Source organism: Malaclemys terrapin, chromosome 2 (assembly GCF_027887155.1).
Source record: "Malaclemys terrapin pileata isolate rMalTer1 chromosome 2, rMalTer1.hap1, whole genome shotgun sequence".
NCBI lineage: Eukaryota > Metazoa > Chordata > Testudines > Emydidae > Malaclemys > Malaclemys terrapin.
In genome coordinates this window covers 277,798,258-277,821,194 of record NC_071506.1, presented here as the reverse complement: position 1 = coordinate 277,821,194, position 22,937 = coordinate 277,798,258, and the positions used below count along the sequence as shown (strand labels likewise).

Below are 22,937 nucleotides of genomic sequence, written 5' to 3'. Positions count from 1 at the left end.
CAGAAATAAATCAATTACAAGCTAGGATCGTATCCTCCTGTGCCTAGAATGTATTTGTCTCATTTGCTCTTATCGAGTGTATAAACTAATTAAACTTTTCTGTCTGAAGGGAAATAACACAATACGTGATGCTGGCTCTAGGCTTCCACCTGGATCCCAAGCCTGACTTCGATGATGTTAAAATATGCGTTTGAGAGAGTGAGCAATCTGGTGACAAAAATTAAAAATGAACAACTCAAAAACAAGTAGAAAAGAAACTGAAGGCAGAATCCAAAGATCTTTGCTCCCTGCACTGTTGTACAAGCTACCAAGATGTTGACTGAGTACAGAGAACCACACTACTTGGCGATTCCAACAACGTGAAAAGTGCCATAGAAGATTCATGCTGCGACTTAAAATGAGAATCACAACAGAAGCCACGGAGCAGTGGATCTATAACAAGGAGGCCAACCAAGAGACACTAGAGCTGTGACTTTATCTACTTAGAAGGGAAGCTGAAGCAGATGGTTGAGAAGATGAAGGAAACTAGAACTAGGGAGGGGGCAAAAACCCATAGAATATTTAGTTCAAAGGGGATGAATTGGCAAAATCAGTGATTTATAGCTCTTAAGCCCAGAAGGACCCATTGAGGGGAAGGGATAGCTCAGTAGTTTGAGTATTGGCCTCTTAAATCCAGGGTTGTAAGTTCAATCCTTAAAGGGGCCATTTGGGGATCTGGGGCAAAAATCTGGGGACTGGCCCTGCTTTGAGCAGCAAGTTGGACTAGATGACCTCCTGAGGTCCCTTATGATTCTATGAACATCTAGTATAATCTCCTGCATAACATAGGCCATAGAATTTCACCCATCAAATCCATAACTTCTGGATGAGCTAGAGGATATCTTTTAGAAAGACATGAAGTCTTGATTGAAAGGGAGAATCCACCACATCCCTTGGTAAATTATTCCAGTAGTTAATTACCTACATTGTTAAGAATCTGTGCCCTACTGCCAGTGTGAATTTCATTAGTTTTAGCTTCCAGCCATTGGATCTGGTTATGCTAAATTAAAGAGCCCTCTACCACTGCAGATCTTCTCCATATGTAGGTACTTTTTAGAGCATGATAAAGTCACTCAACCTTGCCATTGATAAACTAAAATAGATTGAGCTTCTTAAACTGCTTATAGTAAGGTAGGTTTTCCAGTCCTCAAATAATTTGTGAAGCTCTTTTCTGAACCCTTTCCAAGTGTGGGCACCAGATCTAGATACAGTTTTTCAGTAATGGTCCCACTCACGCTATACACAGAGGTAATACCACCTCCCGACGTCCACATGGTACTCCCTTGTTTATACATCCAAGGATCAAACTAGCCATGTTAGCCACCGCATCATATTGGGAGCTCATGTTTAGATGGGTATCCTCTATGACCCTTACATCCTTTTCAGAGTCACTGCATTCTAGGATACAGTCCCCCACCCTGTAAGTATGACCTACGTTCTTTGTTCCTAGATATGACCTTGCATTTGATTATATTAAAATGCACCATGTTTGGAAAAACCCAGTTTACCACACAATCCAGATTAGTCTGTATAACTGACCCATCCTCATCATTACTCACCACTCCACCAATTTTATTGTCACCTGCAAACTTTACAGCCGTGATTTTATATTTTCTTCCAGATCATTCATTTAGATATCGAGTGGGACCAAGAACAGGTCCCTGTGAAGCCCCAGAAGAAACACTCTCATTGGATGGTGATTTAAATCCGTTTAACATGTCCTCCATTGATACTGAGCACTGCTAATTGTTTAGTCAGAATGTCATGTGACCGCAGTTTAGGGTGACCAGATGTCCCAATTTTATAGGGACAGTCCCGATTTTGGGGTCTTTTTCTTATATAGGCTCCTATTACCTCCACCCCCATGTCCTGATTTTTCACATTTGCTGTCTGGTCACTCTACAGCAGCTCACACTGCTTACAGAAGTTTAAGTATGATGCCCGTGGTTACCTGGAAGGTGAGGTTATGTCAAAAATGCCTTCACTGGAGCAGATCCACAGGTTCTCAGCTCCAAGACCTAGAAACAACTTTCTCGCAGACTCTCCCTTCATGCTCTTTGCTCCCTATGCCCCAACCATCCCACTTTCTGTGTGCCTCGCCGACTTCAAAACCCACTGCTGTGGCTTGGCCTTTTGCATCCACTCATGTACTGCCAACATTTTGACCAAAAAAGCGGATGACCTTGTCACGAAAATTTTGCCCAGTATTTTGACCCACTCAGCTAGCCACATAGCAGTAACAGTGCAGCTGGCTTCCCAAAATGTGCCCAAATCTAGAATGGCCTCCAAAATGAGTATTCATTTCCACTGATACATGAAGCTGAGCTGAAGTGACCCCAGTGAAAGAAGGTGGACAGCCAGGGTGAAATTCAATCCTGCACTGAGATCAGCACAAGCGTTGTGCCCCACTTTCACCTGCTCTGAGAGTTTGAGTGTTGCTTAGAATGGTGCAAAGGTACAGTGTAGCTAGCGGATACCATATGGGACTGGAACACAGGAGCTTTAGATTTTAGGGTGCTGAGTGATCTTTGGCAAATTAATTCCTCTCTCTATGCCTCATATGTAAAATAGGGATAATGATACTAACCTCCTTTGTAAAGAATTTCGAGATCTATTGATGAAAATAGCTCTATAAAGAGCGAGGTATTAGTATTTTGCTGGCCCATTTGCCCTGGGGTGAACCAGTAAAATTGAGTAAGATGTATTTCTTCTGCCTTTCAGCCTGCTTTGGAAGGGTGAATACCTCTTCCTTAAGAAAGCAATTCCAAATACAAATTAGTAATAGGAGACAATAACAATCGGTGCTGACTGGCAGCAATAATCAGAACAAAGAATATGAAGGGGGAGATGGGAACGTATTAATCTGCTCCTTTTATAGATTTATGGCAGCTGCAAGTGTGTTCACAGAAGCAGGAAGCAAAAACTGTGTTAAAACAGATGAATGATTTGTGCTACCAGCAGTTGCAAATTGCGTTTTTAAGATTCATTCCCTGCCACTCAGCCAAAATGACTACATGATAACTTACACAGTTCTTTCACGGATACATACATATACATATGAGCATATATATACATATACATATCTATATAATTAATCTTTTGCTCATATGTAGCAGCATTCACTCAAAGATCCAAAATCATTTTACCAATATGGATTATTATTTATTATTTGCACTACAGTAGCATCTAGAGCCTCCAAACAGGACCGGGGCCCCATCCTGTTAGCATTGTACAAACACATGGCAAGAGAGAGTCCCTAACTTGAAGAGTTTACAGGTCCTGCAAGCATACATGTATGCAGTACAGATCCTCAACTGCCTTAAATTAGCAGAGCTCCATCGAACTTAATGGAGTTTTGATCACTCCCAACAGTTGAAAATCTAGCCCATTGACTTTACTTGAAAGTGGAAAGTTAAGCATGCATGGCAGTGATAACAGGCTCGGGGCCTAATTTGAGACAAGATGTGACAAAGGAGTGAAGGTAAGGAAAACAAGAGCACATGGCTCAATTGTGGAGGGGTCGATCTTGAGGAAGAGCCGCTTGTGGCTTTATAGATTAGTTCAAGGAGGCTGCTCCACACACAAGGGGCAGCATGGAAGAAAGAGCAGCAATGCTTGAAGGAGAAGCTGAGAGAGGATGAGTCTATACAGCGGCTCTCTGAACTAATTAGCTGTCGCTATGATTGTTCTGATCCCTTTAAAGATACATGGACTGCATTGCAGGGAAGCTCATAAGAACATAAGAATGGCCCTACTCGGTCAAACCAAAGGTCCATCTAGCCCAGTATCCTGTCTTCCGACAGTGGCCAGAGGGAATGAACAGAACAGGTAATCATGAAGTGATCCATCCCCTGTCGCCCATTCCCTGCTTCTGGCAACCAGAGGCTAGGGGCTCAGTGACTTCTCTAAGGTCACACAACCAGTCTATGGGTGGGTTAGGATGAGAACCCAGCCTTCCTGACACCCCAGGGTCCTGCTCTAACTAACCGCTGGCAAACCATACTTCTCTCTCTACAAATTCCCATCTTGCTCAGTCTTAACAAGGAAGCACAGAAATAAGATCTCTCTTTAAAGCAAACTTGCTTTCACATATCTGCACTGTCTGTCCTTGATCTGCTTGTTAGAATTATTTATGCTCAGGCTGAAGAACAAAATAAGATAAGGAGCTCTGCATTCAGGCATCAGTTCTAGCTTTAACTTTATTTATTTACCACATTGAATGATCATCCACTAGGCAGCTGAGTAAGACAGGGAGAGGATTGGGATGGCAAATTAATGAGCGATCGTCAATAAAGTACAACTTCTGAATTAATGACCTTGTAACGGCTGGAGTCATTCCTCTCAATTTACTCCCCGTCGCCTTCTTCATCCACTCTCTTCCTTTGAATGGACTTTTTGAGCTCCCCGCAGGCATAGAGTTGGAGTGTCGGCATGAGAAAGACTCCTGTTCAGAGCGAGGTTCCAGCTCAGGGAGGGAGGGAAAGGGTCTATTCACCCCGATACTCCCTAGTATGAAAAAGTGGGGGGGATGTGGTGAGGAGTGGGAGGAGCCCTGGCTTCACCCCTCTCTTCCCAACCCCCTCAAACACACACTCGTTGGCCAGAGTAGCTAATCGGACACAGAGGGGAATGAACTGCTCCATGAAAAGGGATGAAGTATCTTGGCCCAGACTCCTCAAAGGTGTTTAGTATGTATTAGATTTCAGTGGGAGTTAGGAACCTAAACACCTTTGAGGATCTGGCCCTTGCTCCTCCTCTAGAGCAAGGGGGTAGGGTCAGAATTGGAACGGTTACTCTCTGGGTCACAATTCGTTCTCTGGTGTGCTTCCTGTGCAATGCAGCTATGTGGTGCCCCTTCTGGCAAATTGCAAATTTACAACCTAGTTCATAACCGGAGAATATCAGAGATGTGCAGAGCTATTACTTGGAAATGGTATGAGTGTAAGGATTTTGTCTGTTCTCATGCTACCTCCAGCATTATATGTCCTTCTGAGGAAGGCCTCCCTCACTTTTCAGCTCCACTCCTTGCAGGAGATTACTCCTAATCAGGGGTGAAAGTAACACAGCCGACTTATACCAGTACGGGGACTGGCTCCTGGCCCCCAGAAGGGGCGGGGCCTCAGGCGGAAGGGGCAGGGCTGGGGGTCAGCCTCCCCAAGTCGGCCCATCCGCCCTGCCTGGCCTGTGCTGCCCGGGGCCCTGGTGGTGATTTAAAAGGACCCGGGGCTCTGGCCACTGCCGCGGTAGTGGCGGTGGCAGCGGCCGGGAGCCCCGGACCCTTTTAAATCACCGGGCCCCGGAGCAGCTGCCCCTTTTACCCTCTCCATTGGCGACCCTGCCAGTAGGGCCCCTACCGGCAGGGCCGCCGATGTGGGGAAGGAAAAGGGGTAGCAACACTTTAATATCAGCTGCGTATGGGCCGGTACCAGCGGCCACTTCTTACCGGTACGCCGCACTGGCCTAATTTCACCCCTGCTCCTAATCCTCCTCTGAAAATGTTAAAAAAACCTGCTTCAGTGAAACTATAAAAACAAGTGGGTTTTTTTTATTCAATGTAATTCAATGCAACTAACGAGGTAACTCATTGCTATGTATTATCTAATCAAAAATAATTCTTAAATCCACACTTTAATTTACTCAGTCACAACCACCCCCTGCATGAAAGGAATACCACAACTGGTTGGCAGCAGTAGTAAGCTCTTATATTCTAGTAGATCAGCCCCTAAAAAGGATGTGACATCCACTTTGCCCTATTCAATTTGCACAAGTCATAAGAGCAATTAAGGAACGGAAACACAAGGAAGCAAGTAAGTCAACAGGAAGCCTTTAGCAAAACAAGAAGTAATTAAGATGAAAGTTCAAAAGAGCCCTTATAACACCTCAAACAAATTAATGACACCTTAACTTCAGGATTGCAGATAGGCAGTTAACTTGTATTTAACATGGCAGCTCTTACAAATGTAAACATAAGTAGCACTTGTGCAGATTGTTCGGGGCAAATTGTTCCATGTGAAAGCACAGACCAGATATTACTGAAAGGAAAAGAAATGATTGCAAAACTAATGCTTGTGTGACTGCATAATCATGCAGCAGTCACATACACTGCTAAGGTTTTGGGTCTCTGAAAAATTCCGTCATGAAATACCCATTTTCAGAGTTGTTCAAAGAAGAATTTGGGCATTGTTAGTTTTCACCCATGGAATAATTTTTAAGTGTACTTAAAAACCTATAACTTAGTAATAAGCTGACTAAATGATCAGCTACCTAATAGGGATAGAGTTGAGCTTAATACTTGCAATTAATGATTAGTTTAATTACTATTCGGGAAGCATGCTCAGATGCAAATTTGCTATTGCTGAGGCCAAGTGTTCAAACATGATGAGTCAGCCCCTCCAAATCATAAGACTGGTTTAAAAATAATGAAATGGTAAAAAAAGAACAAATGTTGAGTTCATTTCAATTTGCTTTCTGGTGTTTGAGCTTTTAGTTACAAACATGAGGGCTAGAGATTAGCTTTTTTAAAAATGGAAACTAAGATTTGCAAATAATCACATGATTCCAGGAGCTAGAGCTTTAAGATGACCACCAAATATTGTGAGATTCTTGATAAAGTTATGAGTTTATCAAGCACTGGAATTGCTGGAATTACCAATTGCTGGAAGCACTATTGCAGTTCAAAGTATGTTAGGATAGCTTACTCCTACTTGTAGAAAAGCCAGTGGGCTGGGGTGGGGGGAAAGAAATGTCAGCGAGGTACATTTTGTTGGAATAATTCATGCCCTTCCAGTCCCAATACATTCCTGCCTTGAAAGCTAGTCTTGCCCACCAACAGAAGTTGGTCCAATAAAAGATATTACTGCACCCACTCGTCTCTCCAATATCTTGGGACAACATGGCGGCAACAGCACTTTACATCCTCCTTCCCCACACACATATCCCAGACACCACAGAGAGCCTTTAATGGGGTTCAGGAGCAGAGTGCATGAGGGTCCATGATGGAGGTGGATTCCCCTCTTCTGCACACTCAAGGGGATATTCACAGATGGAGGGTCCATTCTGCTTGCAGACTTGGGATGGGCCAGGCCTTGTGCCAGGACACCTCACGACACTTCACACATAGAGGAGTTATAACTTAGTATTGTCTCTAGCCTTGCTGAACCAGTGACTGAAGGCAAAGGAAAATAAAGCAAGGGAGCTTCCTTTTAGAAATAGAGAGTGGAAGGGAGCCTCATCTCTGATAACTCTTAGCAGGGTATTCCAGAGAGAAGGTGCTAAAAGGCCGAAGCTGCAACCACTTATTGCAAATTGTAAATATATTTAAGATGTCAGTACTACTGGCCAAGGAGTGTAATTAGGGGTAAGGGCATGAAGCTGAGAAAGGCTGGATACCAGGAAGAAAAACCTCCCAACAACAACAACAAAAAATAAAAAAAAAATCTACCCATGTGTGGCATAATCTCCCATGGGAAGCGGTGGAATCTCATGCCATTCAACTTTTGAGGATGACTTCAGCTGGTGCCTGGAGATGTGAGGGGTGAAGAAGTCAGAAAAACGATGTAGGCCAATATTTCACCATAGTTATAAGTCAAGAGACGCGTGCTGACTCCAACTGGCAAGCCAGGTGTTGGAACGAACATACTTGCTCGGTTCAGTCACAATCCCAGCAGCAGCATTTTGTACTAGCCAAAACCTGTCAGCCCTTAGGAGCCTGCGTACTCCTGAGGTGTTTACAGTGGGACCCAGGCAAATGAGGGGGTCGAATGAAGGAGCCACTATGGGTGTGATCCATGAAGCAACTTAGGTGCCTACATTCCAGTGCGCAGCACCATTGAACTCCACAATACTCCCGCTTGGCTGCTGCTTAATCCTGTAGGAACCTAAAGTCACTCGGCGTCTAACTTTCCACTGTAAAAGTTTGCAGGTGCCTAAATTTTAAACTTTAGGGCACACATGCTGCTGCCCCACTCTAGGTGTCTGGACGTCTGTCTCCCGCCGAAGCGCCAGAGCGAGTCACGAACTGGGGGAAGATAAGCATTTGCCTGCCTAAGTCACATGTGAGGCCTCCTCTGGGAGGCGGCCTCTGAGCATGGCTAGTGGATTGGGTCCTGTTCAAAATTTGGAGGGAGAGAGGTGAAGCCCAACGGTTAGAGCATTCAGCTGGGATGTAGGACACCTGGGTCCAGTTCCAGCCTCCGTACCACAGAGGACAAAAAGATTTGCGCAGGGAGCTCCTACCTCTCGGAAGAATTTGCTGACCACTGAGCTATGGCAGATAATCTGATATGGGCTCCCTCAGTCTCTCCTGTTGAAGTGGTTCCACTGTGGATAAATAATGAAAGTGTGATTGGAGCAGGGGGATTGGCTCTAGGAGCTTCCACCTCCCATACGGGTGTCCAAACACACCACGGCACTGCAGAGACTCTCTCTTTCTGGCCCAACGATGACTGTTCCACGGTGGATTAACACTTAAATAGTCATTGGGGCAGAGAGAGAGACTCAATTATAGATAGTATTGACTCAGTTTCCACTTGAGTTGGCCTAGCTAGCTTTGGGAATGCACCAAGGAACATAGGAATTGCCATAGGGGTGAGAGCTGAGCCTCAGTTACTCCTCTTTCCAGCAGTGGCCTGGCCTGCCTGCTTCAGAGGAAGCTGTAAGAAGCCTGATAGTTATGGGATAACCTTCCCTTATGGACAGTTTCTTCCTGAAGGATAATGGGGACCATGTCAGAGCCGATGATGACGATGACACGGAGGTTAGATTTCAGAGTGGGGGCTAAGAACAGTTTCACCAAAATCCTGCTGGTGGGAGGTGGAGAGGGGTTGGGTTGTCTTCCCCTATCCTATGTGTAAAACGTAATTATACTTCGACTTTGAACAGACAGGGTGAAACTAACCCTTGTGCATAGGGCCAGCCAAAGGCCTGTATGCAGTGTCACAACAAATGGAATCAGAGTCGGTCTTAAACAGGAGATATGTATTAAAGAAACAGCTGCTAACCCTAGATCCAAACCCTTAGGCTATGTCTACACTACCCCGGTAAGTCGACCAATGCTACGCAATTACACCTACGTGAATAACGTAGCTGGAGTCGACGTACCTTAAGTTGAGTTACCGCGGGATCTACACCGTGGGGGGTCAACGGGAGAAACTCTCCCATTGACTTACCTTACTCTTCTCGTTGGAGGTAGAGTACAGGGGTCAACTGGAAAGTGATCTGCTGTCAATTTGATGGGTCTTCATTAGACCCGCTAAATCGTCTGCTGGTGGATCAATCTCAGAGTGTTGATCCAGGCTGTAACGTAGACGTAGCCTTAGGCTTCCATGCAGCTTGAGCTCCAGCTTTGGCTTTTTTGTTTAACAGGCACCACACCCTGTCAGGAAGGCTATCCAGAACACAGTGCCATCTCGTGGCTGAACCATATAGTGCAGATAAATATCATCCTTACACAACACTTAAGTCCACTAAAGTTCTAAGATGTGTGTAGCCTTTTCATAGATTCAGAGATTATAAGGCTAAAAGGGACTACTGTGAACACCGAGTCTGACCTTCTGTATGACACAGACCATAGGACTTCCCTGAATCAAGTCCTGTTTGAACTAGGGTATAGCTTTCAGAAAAAAACCATCCACTCTTGATTTAAAAATTTGCAGGGATGGAGAATCCACCACAACCTTAGGTAAATTGTTTCAATGGCTAATTACCCACACTGTTAATTACTGTCACTGGCTCTGTGCAAAAGGATCAATTTCACCCTGAAGGTAGATTTGAGGACGGTGTTTTAGACTGAATTTCCTTCCTTGTTTTACTTTAACCCAGCTACCCACATTCTGGCTCTCCTTGCTTCTCCAAAACTCTTCATTGACTGGAATGGTGCTTTTGCCTGGGTCCGGACTGAAGAATAGGCCCATGATTTTTACATCCTTGGTGGAAAAAAATATAACTAAGCTAAAAGAAACACATTGTTTTCAAGCGATTTATATTATTCCATTATTCTTTGGCAGTTGACTTGCTTCCCAGGCAGCTATGGAATACTAATATTAATGCTTAAACATATTACATCATGTAGATATTAGGCTGATTATATCTTAATTGCGGTATAATTCACCTCAAATAACATAAACCATGAAAACATAATTGCACCTTTATTACATCATTAAATTTCATTCCTATTTTATGGGCTCTTTTATATTGAAAACTGAACCTCTCTAGTCTACGCTAGACATCAGGGTCTATTTCCTGTTTGACAAATTCAAGCCCTATTTTTATTCTTTTCCAGGAATATGGGTGCGAAGCACCCCTAGGCATAGGACCATCATAAGGTCTATGGGTCAGCTTTTAAAAAGTATTTAGGAGCCTAAAAATGCAGATACGTGCCTAGGTGGGATTTTCAAAAGCTTGAAGTCAGTGGGCGTTAGGTGCCTAGACTCTTTGAAAATCCCACTCTGTGCTAAATTCACAAAGGAGATTTAGAGTCAACATTGCAATGTAGAACTGCAGACACCCTGCCTCCCAGTGGAATTCACAGTCTCACGCTAGGCACCCAGGCTCCCTACACAAGGCACAAGGAGAGCTAGGTGCCTAAGAATGGGATTCACAGATGCCAGCATGCTGAGCAGGGAGGCAGTAAGAAATGTCAAGGAGAGGGATCGGGCTGAAGACCTAGCCCTCAAAGGGAACTCGGTGCCAAAGTCTGGGCTGTGAATCCTTTCCTGGAGTTAGACCTGTAGGCACAGGTACTAACTTTTGTTTTTGCCAGTGGGTGCTCCTCTCTGCCCCCTCCCCCTGATGCGAGCGGTGGGTGGGACCTTGAGGGGAAGGGGGTGGGGCTTTGGGGCATAGGCGGGGTCTCAGGGCAAGAGGCTGAGCGGGGGCAGAGCCTCAGGGTGGAGCGGGGACAGAGCAGGGGGGTGGTCACAGCCCACAAAATATTACTCGGTCCTGCAGGTGCTGAGCCCCTCCCTATTTTTTTTTGGTGCGTGCTTGAGCCCCAGAGCACCCACAGAGTTGCCGCCTATGCCTGTAGGCCAGGTCAACTGCTTCTCACCAAAACAACGGTGGTGCCTCCCGCACCTTATGCCCTGTAGTCCACTAGTTAGAGCACTCACCCTACATATGGCACACCTAGGCTCAAATCCCCACTCTGCCTAATGCAGAGCAGGGACTGGATGCCAGACCTCCTAGGGGAGTGCCCCAACCACTGGGTTGTAAGATATTCTGGATGCGGTTCTCTTGTTTCTCCTGGTTTTCCACTTTACATAAATATGTACAACTTCACAGGATCAGGGACTTGAATGATTCTTTTCATCCCAGGTGAGCTTCCTAGCCACTGGGGTATAGAGTCAGCCTCTGTCTCAATGACTATTTAACTAGCTACACAAAGGCTGGCACACATTCAAAGGCTCCCAAGTCAGAATGTTCTATAGCTCAGGAGTTAGGGCTTCCAGCGGAGAAACCTACATTAACAGCCCCCCATTGATTTAGACAGAATAGGGATTTGAACCAGAGTTTTCTATGATCTGGGTGAGTACACTAACCACTCGGCTATAAGGCGTACCACAGCTTGTAACAGCTACCATTTGTGTGGGGCCTGACCCAGCAGGCATGGTCCTCAGTAGCCTGTGAGAACAACTACAGGATTGGGTCCCACAGATGATATAGGCAAGGGAACGTCTAGCTTGAAGATCTCGCCTGGATTTAGACATGAGTAGGCACTGGGTGTCAGGACTTAGGCAGGATTTAGGCACTTCAGGGACTTAATCAGTGGACACTTAGGCACCTAGGGAATTTAGGCACCTATGGGTTTAGGCGGCAGCTGAATGGTACTTTTCAGGTTCTAAATTTTGGAGATAGGTGCCTAAAGTGGCAGATACGGCTAGATCCTCAAAGGGATTTAGCCCCTAGATGCCAATCTATATCTTCATGTGCCTAATACCTTTACAAATCTGGTCTTATGTCCCACCCGAATCGCACTTACGTCCTCAAAACAGGGGCAAATTTCACCCTATCTGCAAACGTATATACAGAAACCTGAACACATGAAGAAGCATGAGTTAAATAATGGTGGACAGCAACTGCTGTCTAACTACCCCCATCACTGCATGGCCACGCCTCTCACCTCATGACCATGTGGGGGATCCAATGCTCATTGAAGTCAATGAGAGTCTTTCCATTGACTTCAGTGACCTTTGAATCAGGCCTGATCTCCTTATTTTAAAGTTAGTTAAGTTAATGCCCTAGGATCATGGTGCCTTTAGCTGAAAGGTCATCTCGTGGGTACAAGCCGGAAACCTCAAGCAGAATCTGAGCAGTAAAATCATTAGTAAAACAAGCTTACATTTGCAGCTGCTGAATGGGTTTATTTACTAATAGCGGGTGACTAATTTTGGAGGCAGATGAATTTGTCATTCCATATCAAAGCTACAATTGTTCAGGTGCTGGCGCCACTTAACTTCATGCACGAGGCCCCCTGTTAATTAAATCCGTTTAACAACATTAGCTTCTGCTTTTCACTAATGGTTTAATAAGTGCAGGGGCTGCATTTGGTATTGAAAATGCCTGCAACCTGATGGCTCTCTTGACCTTAACGAATCCAAGTTTAAAAGAAAGAGTAAGAGGACCAAAAAAAGTCACCGTAGCTAAACAACAGAGTAAAAGAGGCTGTTAGAAACTGACAGACATCCTTTAAAAATTGGAAGTAAATCCTACTGAGGAAAATAGTAAGGAGCATAAACTCTGGTATTAAGTAAACCTAATATAGGTTGACATATAATTACTTCCTTGGCCACTGACGCATCCCTCTCTAATTTCTCTGCTGCTTCCACCTGTTGGCACAATCCTAGAATTTGAGCACTCAAGGGATTTTTTTTGGTAACAGGTTTGTACAGCACCTAGCACAATGATCCTTGATTGAGCCCTGATCCTTGATTGGAGCCTTAAATGCTCCGGTAATATAAATAATATGCAATCTATCAGAAGAAGCATAACACACAGAGGGTCAACTGCAGAATGATTTGATAAGTTCCATTTGCAGAGTGTAATTTTTTAAATTAAATTATTCTTTTTTAAAGTAAGTGACTGTAATGTTCATGAAAGGGGCTGGACTGAAAGTGATAGGGCCTGAACCCAAACCAGGCACAGTGGCATCAAAAGTACTGGAAGAGTCGCACCAGTGCCCCTCAAACCTGAGCTGGAGGAACCAGGGATGAAATACTGACCCCATGGTAGTCAATGGCTAAATGCCCATGGACTTCAGAAATTCCCTTGATTTCACCCCAGAATCTAGGAATCCATTCTCTGTCCCCCATCTAGATAACTGGATCCTTCTGGCCATTTATAGTGCACAAACCATGCTATCTGAGTGCTTCCGGCCTTAGCAACCATGTAGTCATTCACATTTCTATTATAGATAGAGTGGTCGAACAATTAGACTCAGCTTCCTACATATGCCTTTAACTACCTGAAGGTGGGTTCCAAAGAGGATGGAGCTCAGCTGTTCACAGTGGTGGCAGATGACAGAATAAGGAGCAATGGTCTCAAATTGCAGTGGGGGAGGTCTAGGTTGGATATTAGGAAACACTATTTCACTAGGAGGGTGGTGAAGCACTGGAATGGGTTACCTAGGGAGGTGGTGGAATCTCCATCCTTAGAGGTTTTTAAGGCCCGGCTTGACGAAGCCCTGACTGGGATGATTTAGTTGGGGATTGGTCCTGCTCTGAGCAGGGGGTTGGACTAGATGATCTCCTGAGGTCTCTTCCAACCCTGATATTCTATGATTCTATACAGTTCGTGGCTCTAATTCACAGAGGCTCGAGTCCTGCAAACCCTTGCGTGTGGAGAATCCCATGCACAAGTGTCTGTGGCAGCATCAGGGCGTAAGGGTGAAGCCCAGCCCCTGTTTAGAGGGTCAGCGTGAAGCTAAGTCACCACTTGAATCCCATCCCGATTTGAGAGCTGAATTGGTGCCTAGGCTGCGTGATTGCCCTTCTGCATCAGTGTGAATTTCACCCTTGATACAGCAAGTACAAGTGGGGCATTGGTGTGCTGGATGCAGGTCCCTATTACGCTTTGGGCTCCCTGCAGGTACAAAGTGAAACAGGTCACACAGTAGTGGCTCCATATTTTATTCAATGAGTTTGGGGTGGGTGGGTCCTTCAAATAAATTCAATTAACAAACAGACCAGAGCTGCATTTTCTCATTGTGGTTTCTTATTATTCACTGTCTTCTGCCCATTCCTCTGATTTCTTGTCCATGCCACTGTAACTCCATTTGGGACCATTGATTTCCCCTGCCCTTGATTGGTATGGTTCACAATCCTAGTTGTGTCCTTAGTTCATGCCATGGCATTCTGGTTTTAGACCCAGTGGATTTAGACCCACTCCAGTTTAACTCCAGTGGATTCATGACTGGGATTAAACTGGAGTGAGCATAAAAATTGAATAAAACTGGAGTAAGGCGGCAATGATCTGTAATCAAAACTGGAATAAGGCCTATAATCTTCTTTTTTCCAGGAACTTGTCATCTTAACCTGTGTCTTCTAAGGGCCAATGCTCACAGAGATGGGTCATTCCTAATTGGAGGTAGAAGTTTCATCCCCACTCTTCCTTACTCACCATAATTCAACACTATAGTCCTATTCTTCCTCCTTGAGTGGCAAGGGCCTTGGGATAACCATCAGAGACAAACGTTGAGGCACCTGCCAGTTGGCCACCCCTCTCTGATGCCTATGGTCTCCTCCCATTCCTGAAGGAGCTGTGCTGATACGTGGTCCTCCCATCACTGCTTAGGCAACAACTCCTTTGAGGGGTTGGGGACAAAGGTTCACAGCACAGAGGAGGAAGTTACTGCAGACTTGGGACCTGATTCTCAGTTACTCAAAGGCCTGTACACTCAAAGTTAGATCAACCTAGCTACGTTGCTCAGGGCTGTGAAAAATGTTGCACCCTGCACGCCATAGGTAGGTCCACCTAATGCCTGGTGCAGATTCAGCTAGATTGATGGAAGAATCCTGCCATTGACCTAGCTACCGCCTCTCAGAGGGGTGGATTAACGACATTGATGGGATAACCCGTCTACACTACGGCACTACTGCGGCACAGCTGCAGTGCGGTAGCGGTACTGCCATAGCCACAGAAGTGCGTGCATGGCCTAAGGGCACTTTACACCTCTCTGGCAGCACAAAGAGCCCTTAACGTGCATGCAAATTTGCACCCTATTTAAGATCCCCTTTAGTGTCAGAATGTGGATAAGTGGCCTTAGTGTAAACAAGAATCTGGCCCTTCATCTGCAATAATTTGCATCTCTCTGGGAGGGAGGGAGTTAAACAGCCTCCATTCCAGCCTGTGCCTACCGCTGCTTCTTGCCACTCTAACTGTGAAGTTTCAGCTTCTGAATGTTGGGATGACTCAGGGCTCAACTGGGTCTATTAATGCCATGGGCCTTAGCCATTCCTTTCCGGCTTTCACAAGATTAGCTGTTAACATGGCAGGGAATGGTTTAACTCCCCCAATCCACCCCCAGATCGCTTCAGCATTAACAAAAACAGTAGGCACTCACCTTCCCCAGGGCTCTTGTCAGAACAAACCTCTCCTTCAGCTCTGGCATTTATTGGTTTGGAATTGATTTGCTAATTTTGTAATTAAGGCTAATAGTTTTCAGATTTTGGATGCAACTTTAATAAGATGGATTATGTTTGTTTAGAAATGGAATCAGGAGAAGCTAAAATGCTGGCACTTAATTCATTGTTTGAGACCCTGATATGAATCTGCATTCCCCTTTGATAGCTGAAATCAATTAGCCACTAATGAAACTTTCTAAATGTGACTCATGTAAGAGGAAGCTATGAGTTAGGGAAACAAACCAGTCACTGGGGGCTTTTTTTTTTTGGCAGATAGAGGCCCAAATACTGCAGGCTTTATTCAGGCAAAACAGCCTGTGAATTCATTTAAAGCCCAGTTGTGAGGATCTGGGGGTGATCTGGGGGTGAAACCCAGGTTTGCTGTGTCTACGCTGCCACCTGGCAGCTCTCACAAAGGCCTATGAGCCTTACAGGTCCAAGCACTACTGGATGGCCCATCCATGGAGGTCTTGACTGACAGTGCCTACTGTGTTCCCTGATTGGTTCAGGCACCCTATGTAAGGCCTTGGGAAAACCCCTGCAGGCTGTCTGTGCATCTAGGCAGAACCCTGCCTCAGTGTGGAAAACAGACCCTGGTGCACACCCATTATACCTGTCCTCCCTTTTGATCCCTGCCCCCCTGCTCCCCTCCTGACATTTTGCTCTGCCTCTGTCCTACTAACCCTACTGCGGCTGATTCACTTGGCTCCGGCCCCATCCTCTTTGACACTGACTTGATCCTCTGGCGTGATGCTAACACAAACTGCTCCTTCTGGCCTAGAATCTAGACTGAGCTCACACCATATTCTTGAGTCCTCCCCCACTTGGTCCAGGGCCTCAACCAGCACGGGAGTCCTGACATCAACCCATCAAAGCACTCACGTGTATGCATAACATCGAGCATGTGAGTAGTCTCCTTGACGTCAACATGCTTAAAATTAAGCGTATGCTTAAGTGTTTGCTGAGTCAGGGCCTTAGAGTTCTGCCTAGGAAAGACCTAACTAAAGACTTCAGGAACTGTGCTACTGGGGCCTGCCCCTAAGCTGCCCCTCTTTAAGGTGAAGTTCACAGCTGTGGACAGGGCTTCCGTGGAAGCCCTGAGGCTGTATCACCTTTCCCGGGTAATCTCCACTGTCCTGATGTCGGAGACAGGTTAGTCTCTCTGATCCTGCTTTCCCCTCCCATCTCCCTTTGCGCTGACCTTTATACACTCTGAGAGGTACGGCGTATATGTTAATGTATATGTAATGTAGTTTCAAGTGGTGTGTACGAACATGTCTCAGTGCTGCCCCCTTCCTACGTATATAGGAATTGGCAGACTGGATCAGACCCAAGGTCCATCTAGCTCTATATGCTGACTGTGACAGTAGCTAATAGCACATGCTTCAGAGGACAATGTAAAAACCCTGTAGTGACAGATGTAGGATAATCTGCCCTTCATCATCCTAATGTCTAATAGAGACTGGCTTAATCCCTGAAGCACATAATGTAATATCCCCTCTGAACATTTATATTACATAAGAAGAGCCATACTGGGTCAGACCAATGGACCATCAAGCCCTAGGAACCTGTCTTCCAACAGTGGCCGGAGTCAGATCCTCACAGGGAATGAACAGAGCAAGGCACTTTGTTGAGTTCCTGTCATCCAGTCCCAGCTTCTAGGAGTCAGAGATTTAGGGACATCCAGAGAATGGAATTGCATCCCTGGTCATCTTGGCTAATAGCCATTGATGGACCTATCCCTCATGAACTTATCTAGTTCTTTTTTTAACCCAGTTATACTTTTTGACTTCACAACATCCCCAGATTGTGCATTGTGTAAAAAAGTACTTCCTTTTGCTTGTTTTAAACTTGCTGCCTACTAATTTCATAGGGTGACCCCGGTTCATGCATTTTGTGAAGGGGTAAATAACACTTCCTTATTCTCTTTCTCCACACCAGTCATGATTTTATAGCCCTCTAGGACATACCCGCATCACTCGCCTCTTTTCCAAACTGAATAGGCCCAGACTTTTTAATCTCTTCGCATATGGAAGCTGTTTCACACACTTAATCATTTCTGTTGCCCTTCTTTGTACTATTTCTAATTCTAATATATCTTTTTTGAGATGAGATGACCAGAACTGTGCACAGTATCATGGTGTGGGTATACCATGGATTTATAAAGTAGCATTATGGTATTTGTAGTCTTATTATCTATCCCTTTCCTAACGGTTCCAAACATTCTGCTAATTTTTTGACTGCTGCTGCACACTGAGCAGATATTTTCAGAGAACTATCCATGATGACCCCAAGATCTCTTTCTCGAGGAGTAACAGCTAATTTAGAACCCATTGTTTTGTATGTATACTTGGGATTATGTTTTCCAATGTGCATTACTTTCCATTTATCAACATTGAATTTCATGTGCCATTTTGTTGTTCAGTCACCCCGTTTTGTGAGATCCCTTTGTAGTTCTTCGCAGTCAGCTTTGGATTTAACTATTTTGCGGAATTTTGTGTCATCTGCAAATTTGCCACCTCACTGATTACTCCCTTTTCCAGATCATTTATGAACATGTTGAACAGCACTGGTCACAGTACAGATCCTTGAGGGACTCTGCTATTTACATCTCTCTCCTGTGAAAACTGACAGTTTATTCCTACCCTTTTGTTTCCTGTCTTTTAACCAGTTACTGATCCATGAGAGGACCATCCCCCTTATCCATGATTCCTTACTTTGCTTAGGTTAGGAGCCTTGTCAAAGGTTTTCTGAAAGTCCAAGTACACTACATCCACTGGTGTCAAGTATCAGAGGGGTAGCCGTGTTAGTCTGAATCTGTAAAAAGCAACAGAGGGTCCTGTGGCACCTTTAAGACTAACAGAAGTTATGCTCCCAATACTTCTGTTAGTCTTAAAGGTGCCACAGGACCCTTTGTTGCTATATCCACTGGATTACCCTTGTCCACATGCTTGTTGACATCCTGTAGTGAGGGGGTATGGCCCCCCCGCCAAGACAGACAGGAAGGAAGCCCCATCTACCCCCTAGTAGGTGGAGCCAGGTGAGCCATGCCCACCCTGCCGGAAGCAGATGGGTGGGATAGGCAGTTTAAAAGGTGGTCCCTGCAGCTCAGTTGGAAGGGAGCTGGCAAAGGAGACAGCCCGCTGCTGTGCCCCACACCTGAGGATGAGCCCTGCAGTGCTAAGGAGCCTGAAGGACTGTCGGGTGAGCCAAAGGATAGGAGCATGGAGGAGCTACTGGAAGTGCTGCTGGGGACAGAGGACCTCCATGAGATAGAGGTACACTGCAATGGGGTCAAAGAAAGTAGTCCAGGGACACCAGACAATAATCCGGTTGTGTGGCCAGAATACTGGTTAGCCTGTTTCAATGGCATCCCTGCTGACCCAGTGGTGGAGCCCTCTGCCACTGTCAGGGCCCTGGTGGTGTAGAGTGGGCCCAGGTCCCCCTAACTCCTGCGGCCGCCCCACCCCTGAGGTGGCTGCCTATCCACCTTAGGCCTTAGGCCAAGAGGCCTGTGTTTGCTGAGCCAGGATGCCAGGCAAAAGACTGCTTATTGCTCTGCCCTACCTTGAGGTTCGGACCCCCATGAAAACTATTTGTTGATCCACACTGCCTGAAGGTCTGAGCACCCTAGACCAGTGGTCACCAACCCATAGATCACGATCGACCGGTAGATCCTGGAGCCTCGGCCGATTGATTGCGATCTCTAGCTGCTAAAAGTCTGGCCGTGCAGCAGGGCTAAGGCAGGCTCTCTGTCTGCCCCGGCCCCACACCACTCCCAGAAGCAGCCAACATGCCCCCGCGGCCTTTGAGCGGGGGACAGGGATCTCCTCATGCTGCTCCTGCCTGCAAGCACTGCCCCCGTAGCTCCCATTGGCCTGGAACAGGAAACTGTGGCCAATGGGAGCTGCGGCAGTATATTGGGAAGCCATGATTTCCCTTTACAAAAGCTGTGTTGATTCTTTCCCAGCATATGATGTTTACCAATATGTCTGATCATTCTGTTCTTTCCTATAGTTTCAGCCAATTTGCCTGGTACTGCGGTTAGGCTTATCAGCCTGTAATGGCCAGGATTGGCTCTCGAGCCTTTTTAAAAATTCAGCATTACATTAGCTCTCAGTATGTCATCTGGTACAGAGGCTTATTTAAGCAATAGGTTACAGACCACAGTTCGTAGTGCTGCCATTTCATATTTCAGTTCCTTCAGAAAGCTTGTGTCAATACCATCTGGTCCTGGTGACTTATTGCTGTTTAATTTATCAACTTGTTCCAAAACCGCCTCCATTGACATCTCAGTCTGGCACAGTTCCTCAGATTTGTCTCTGAAAAAGAATGGTTCAGGAATCTCCCTCACATCTTCTGCAGTGAAGACCCATGCAGATAATTCATGTAACTTCTCCCCAACGGCCTTGTCTTCCTTGAGTGCTTCTTTAGTACCTTGAGCATCCAGAGGGCCCACTGTTTCTTTGGCAGGATTCCTGCTTCTGATATACTTTTAAACAGTTTTTTGCGGTTAGTTTTTCTGTCTTTTTCTAGTTGTTCTTCAAATTAGTTTTTGGCCTTCCTAATTATATTCTGACACTTGACTTGCCAGAGTTTATGCTCCTTACTATTTTCCTCAGTAGGACTTACTTCCAAATTTTAAAGGATAGCTGTTTATTTCTAACAGCCTCTTTTATTCTGTTGTTTAGCTACGGTGACTTTTTTTTGGTCCTCTTACTATTTCTTTTTATTTGTGGTATACATACAGTTTGAGCCTGTACAGACGCTCCCTGGGTTATGCAAACCCGACTTACGCAAACCCGCACTTACGGAAAAAGTTCCATAAGTTCCATAAGCGGGTTTTGTTTTCTTTTCGTAATTGTCAGGTATATGTCCCCGACTTACGCAAGGTATTCCGGAATGGAACGCTTGCGTAAGTTGGGGAGTGTCTGTATTATGGTGCTTTTAAAAAGTTTCCATGTGATTTGCAGGCATTGCACTCATGTGACTGTTCCTTTTCTGCGTAACTACCATCCTCATTTTTTGTGTTGTTCCACTTTGGGAAGTTAAATGCTACTGTGATGGGTTTCGCTGGTATTCCCCCGACAAAGATGTTAAATGTAATTACATTATGGTCACTGTTACCAAGTTGTTAATCTATATCCACCTCTTGGACCAGATCCTTAGGACTAAATCAAGAACTCTATCTCCCCTTGAGAGTTCCAGGACTAACTGCTCCTCTGCATCCCGTCCTGAGGTGACACGTACCCATTCAATATGGGGATAGCTGAAATCCTCCATTATTATTGGGTTTTCTGTTTTTGTAGCCCCTCTAATCTCCCTGCGCATTTCACAATTAACATCACCATCCTGGTCAGGTGATTGGGAGTGTATTCCTACTGCTAGACTCTTATTATTCAAGCATGGGATTTCTATCCATAAAGATTCTATGGTACAGTTTGGTTCATTTAAGATTTTTCCTAAATTTTTCCTAAATTCCTATGCTTTCTTTTACATATACTGCCACTCCCTCACCGTCATGACCAATTCTAATATTCCTATATATTGTGTCCCTTTGATTGTTATCCTTCCACTAAGTTCCTTTGATACCTGTTATATCAATCCTTGTTTAATATCAGGAACCCAAGTTCACCCATCACAGTATTTAGACTTCTAGGATTTGTATACAACCACTTACAAAATCTGGCAATATTTAGTTGTCTGTCTTCATGTGATGTAACTGGATGGTTCTCTTTTTCATTTGACTGTTTCTCTTCAGTTCCTACCTGTACTTTATCAAAGTTTATACTCTCCTCTTTAGTTGGAGATAGAGTAGCTCCTTTCAAAGGCACTGACCTACTCAGATCCCGGGGTGGGGGCTGCATGACCTGCACTCTGCCCCATGCCCCACCCCCTCTCCACCCCTTCCTCCAAGCCCCCACCCTTCCCCACCTCTTCCTCTCCCCCTCCCCACCTCTTCCTGTCCTTGCTCCTCCCCCTCCCTCCAGAGCCTCCTGCATGCTGCTGAACAGCTGATGGTGGTGGGCGGGAGGCGCTGCGAGGGAGGGGAAGGATCAGCGGGCCGCTGGCAGGTGGGAGGAACTGGGGTCAGGGGAGGCACTGATCCATGGAGCTGCCAGTTGGTGTTGAGCACCCACCATTTTTTTTCCAGCCCCGGAGCACCCATGGAGTCGACACCTATGGCTCCTTTAATAAATCCTCCCCTAAGGGATGTGTCTGTCTAGACCGTGTGTTCCTCCACACTTGTCAGCTTTCCCCCAGCCCTTAGTTTAAAAACTCCTCTATGACCTTTTCAATTTTACATGCAGTTACACAGGGTTTTCAGAACCCAAAGCAGTGGTAACTTAACTGTTTCTCTCCAGGTGGTGTCAGGAATAAATCAATAAATGTTTGATACAAGCAACCATGCCCTTATCTAAATAGACTATTTATGAGATATTAATTAGACACATACACAATAGGTTTAGGACATCCCAGATGATGTTACTCACAGTCTGAGATGGGTTCAAGTGATCACCAGCCAGGCTTTCTGGGGCCCTTTTTCCATCCAGTTGATGGGGAGTTTAGATGTCAGCTCCTTGCCTGAAGAAAAGCTCACTCGGACTGCTCCGAGATATTTACTTTTACCTAATCTTTTATAGCTAACTCTAACAAAGCACATAACCTATAGTGACCTCTAGTGGGTCAGCATAATGATCTCTACTGGGTAACCAATTCTTCTAATTTCATCAAACTGCTCATTATCTCAAAACATTTCTAGCCATAACAACAATATATTGGGGCACCTAAAACCCAGGTCACTATTCACTCACTCTGTTCCATAACTTTCTGTCCCATCCTCCCATTCTGATTAGTAAACTGCGAGTATGCAGTTGTCTGACCTTGTCTCACAAAGGCCTACGATTATTCCTAGCTATGGGATGGTTGGTTTGCAGCTGGCAGTGGCTGAACATACAAAATGGCTGACTGCAGTACTGTCAAGTTCTGAGGTACACGCAGGAATGTCAAATTCCAGGGTAACAATGCCAGTAATCTGTTCCATTTTGGTTTAGGTGGAGCCCATCCTTCCTGTATAGGCTCCTCCTTTCCCAAAAGGTTCCCCAGTTCCTAATAAATCTAAACCCTTCCTCCCTACACCGTATCATCCATGCATTGGGACCCTGCAGTTCTGCCTGTCTTACTGGCCCTGCTTGTGGAACTAGAAGCATTTCAGAGAATGCTACCATGGAGGTCCTGTACTTTAATTTCTTACCTAACAACGCAACAGAGGGTCCTGTG

General features: G+C 45.4%; 1 long non-coding RNA gene across 1 annotated transcript in view; it reads right to left on the bottom strand.

The window, feature by feature from the left end:
• Nucleotides 1–22,240, bottom strand: part of LOC128832929 (uncharacterized) — a 48,916-nt gene extending 26,676 nt beyond the window's left edge. The window contains exon 1 of the long non-coding RNA XR_008444085.1: nt 22,151–22,240. This is a non-coding gene — a long non-coding RNA (uncharacterized LOC128832929). The remainder of the gene's footprint in view (nt 1–22,150) is intronic.
• Between the last annotated feature and the right edge of the window lie 697 nt (nt 22,241–22,937).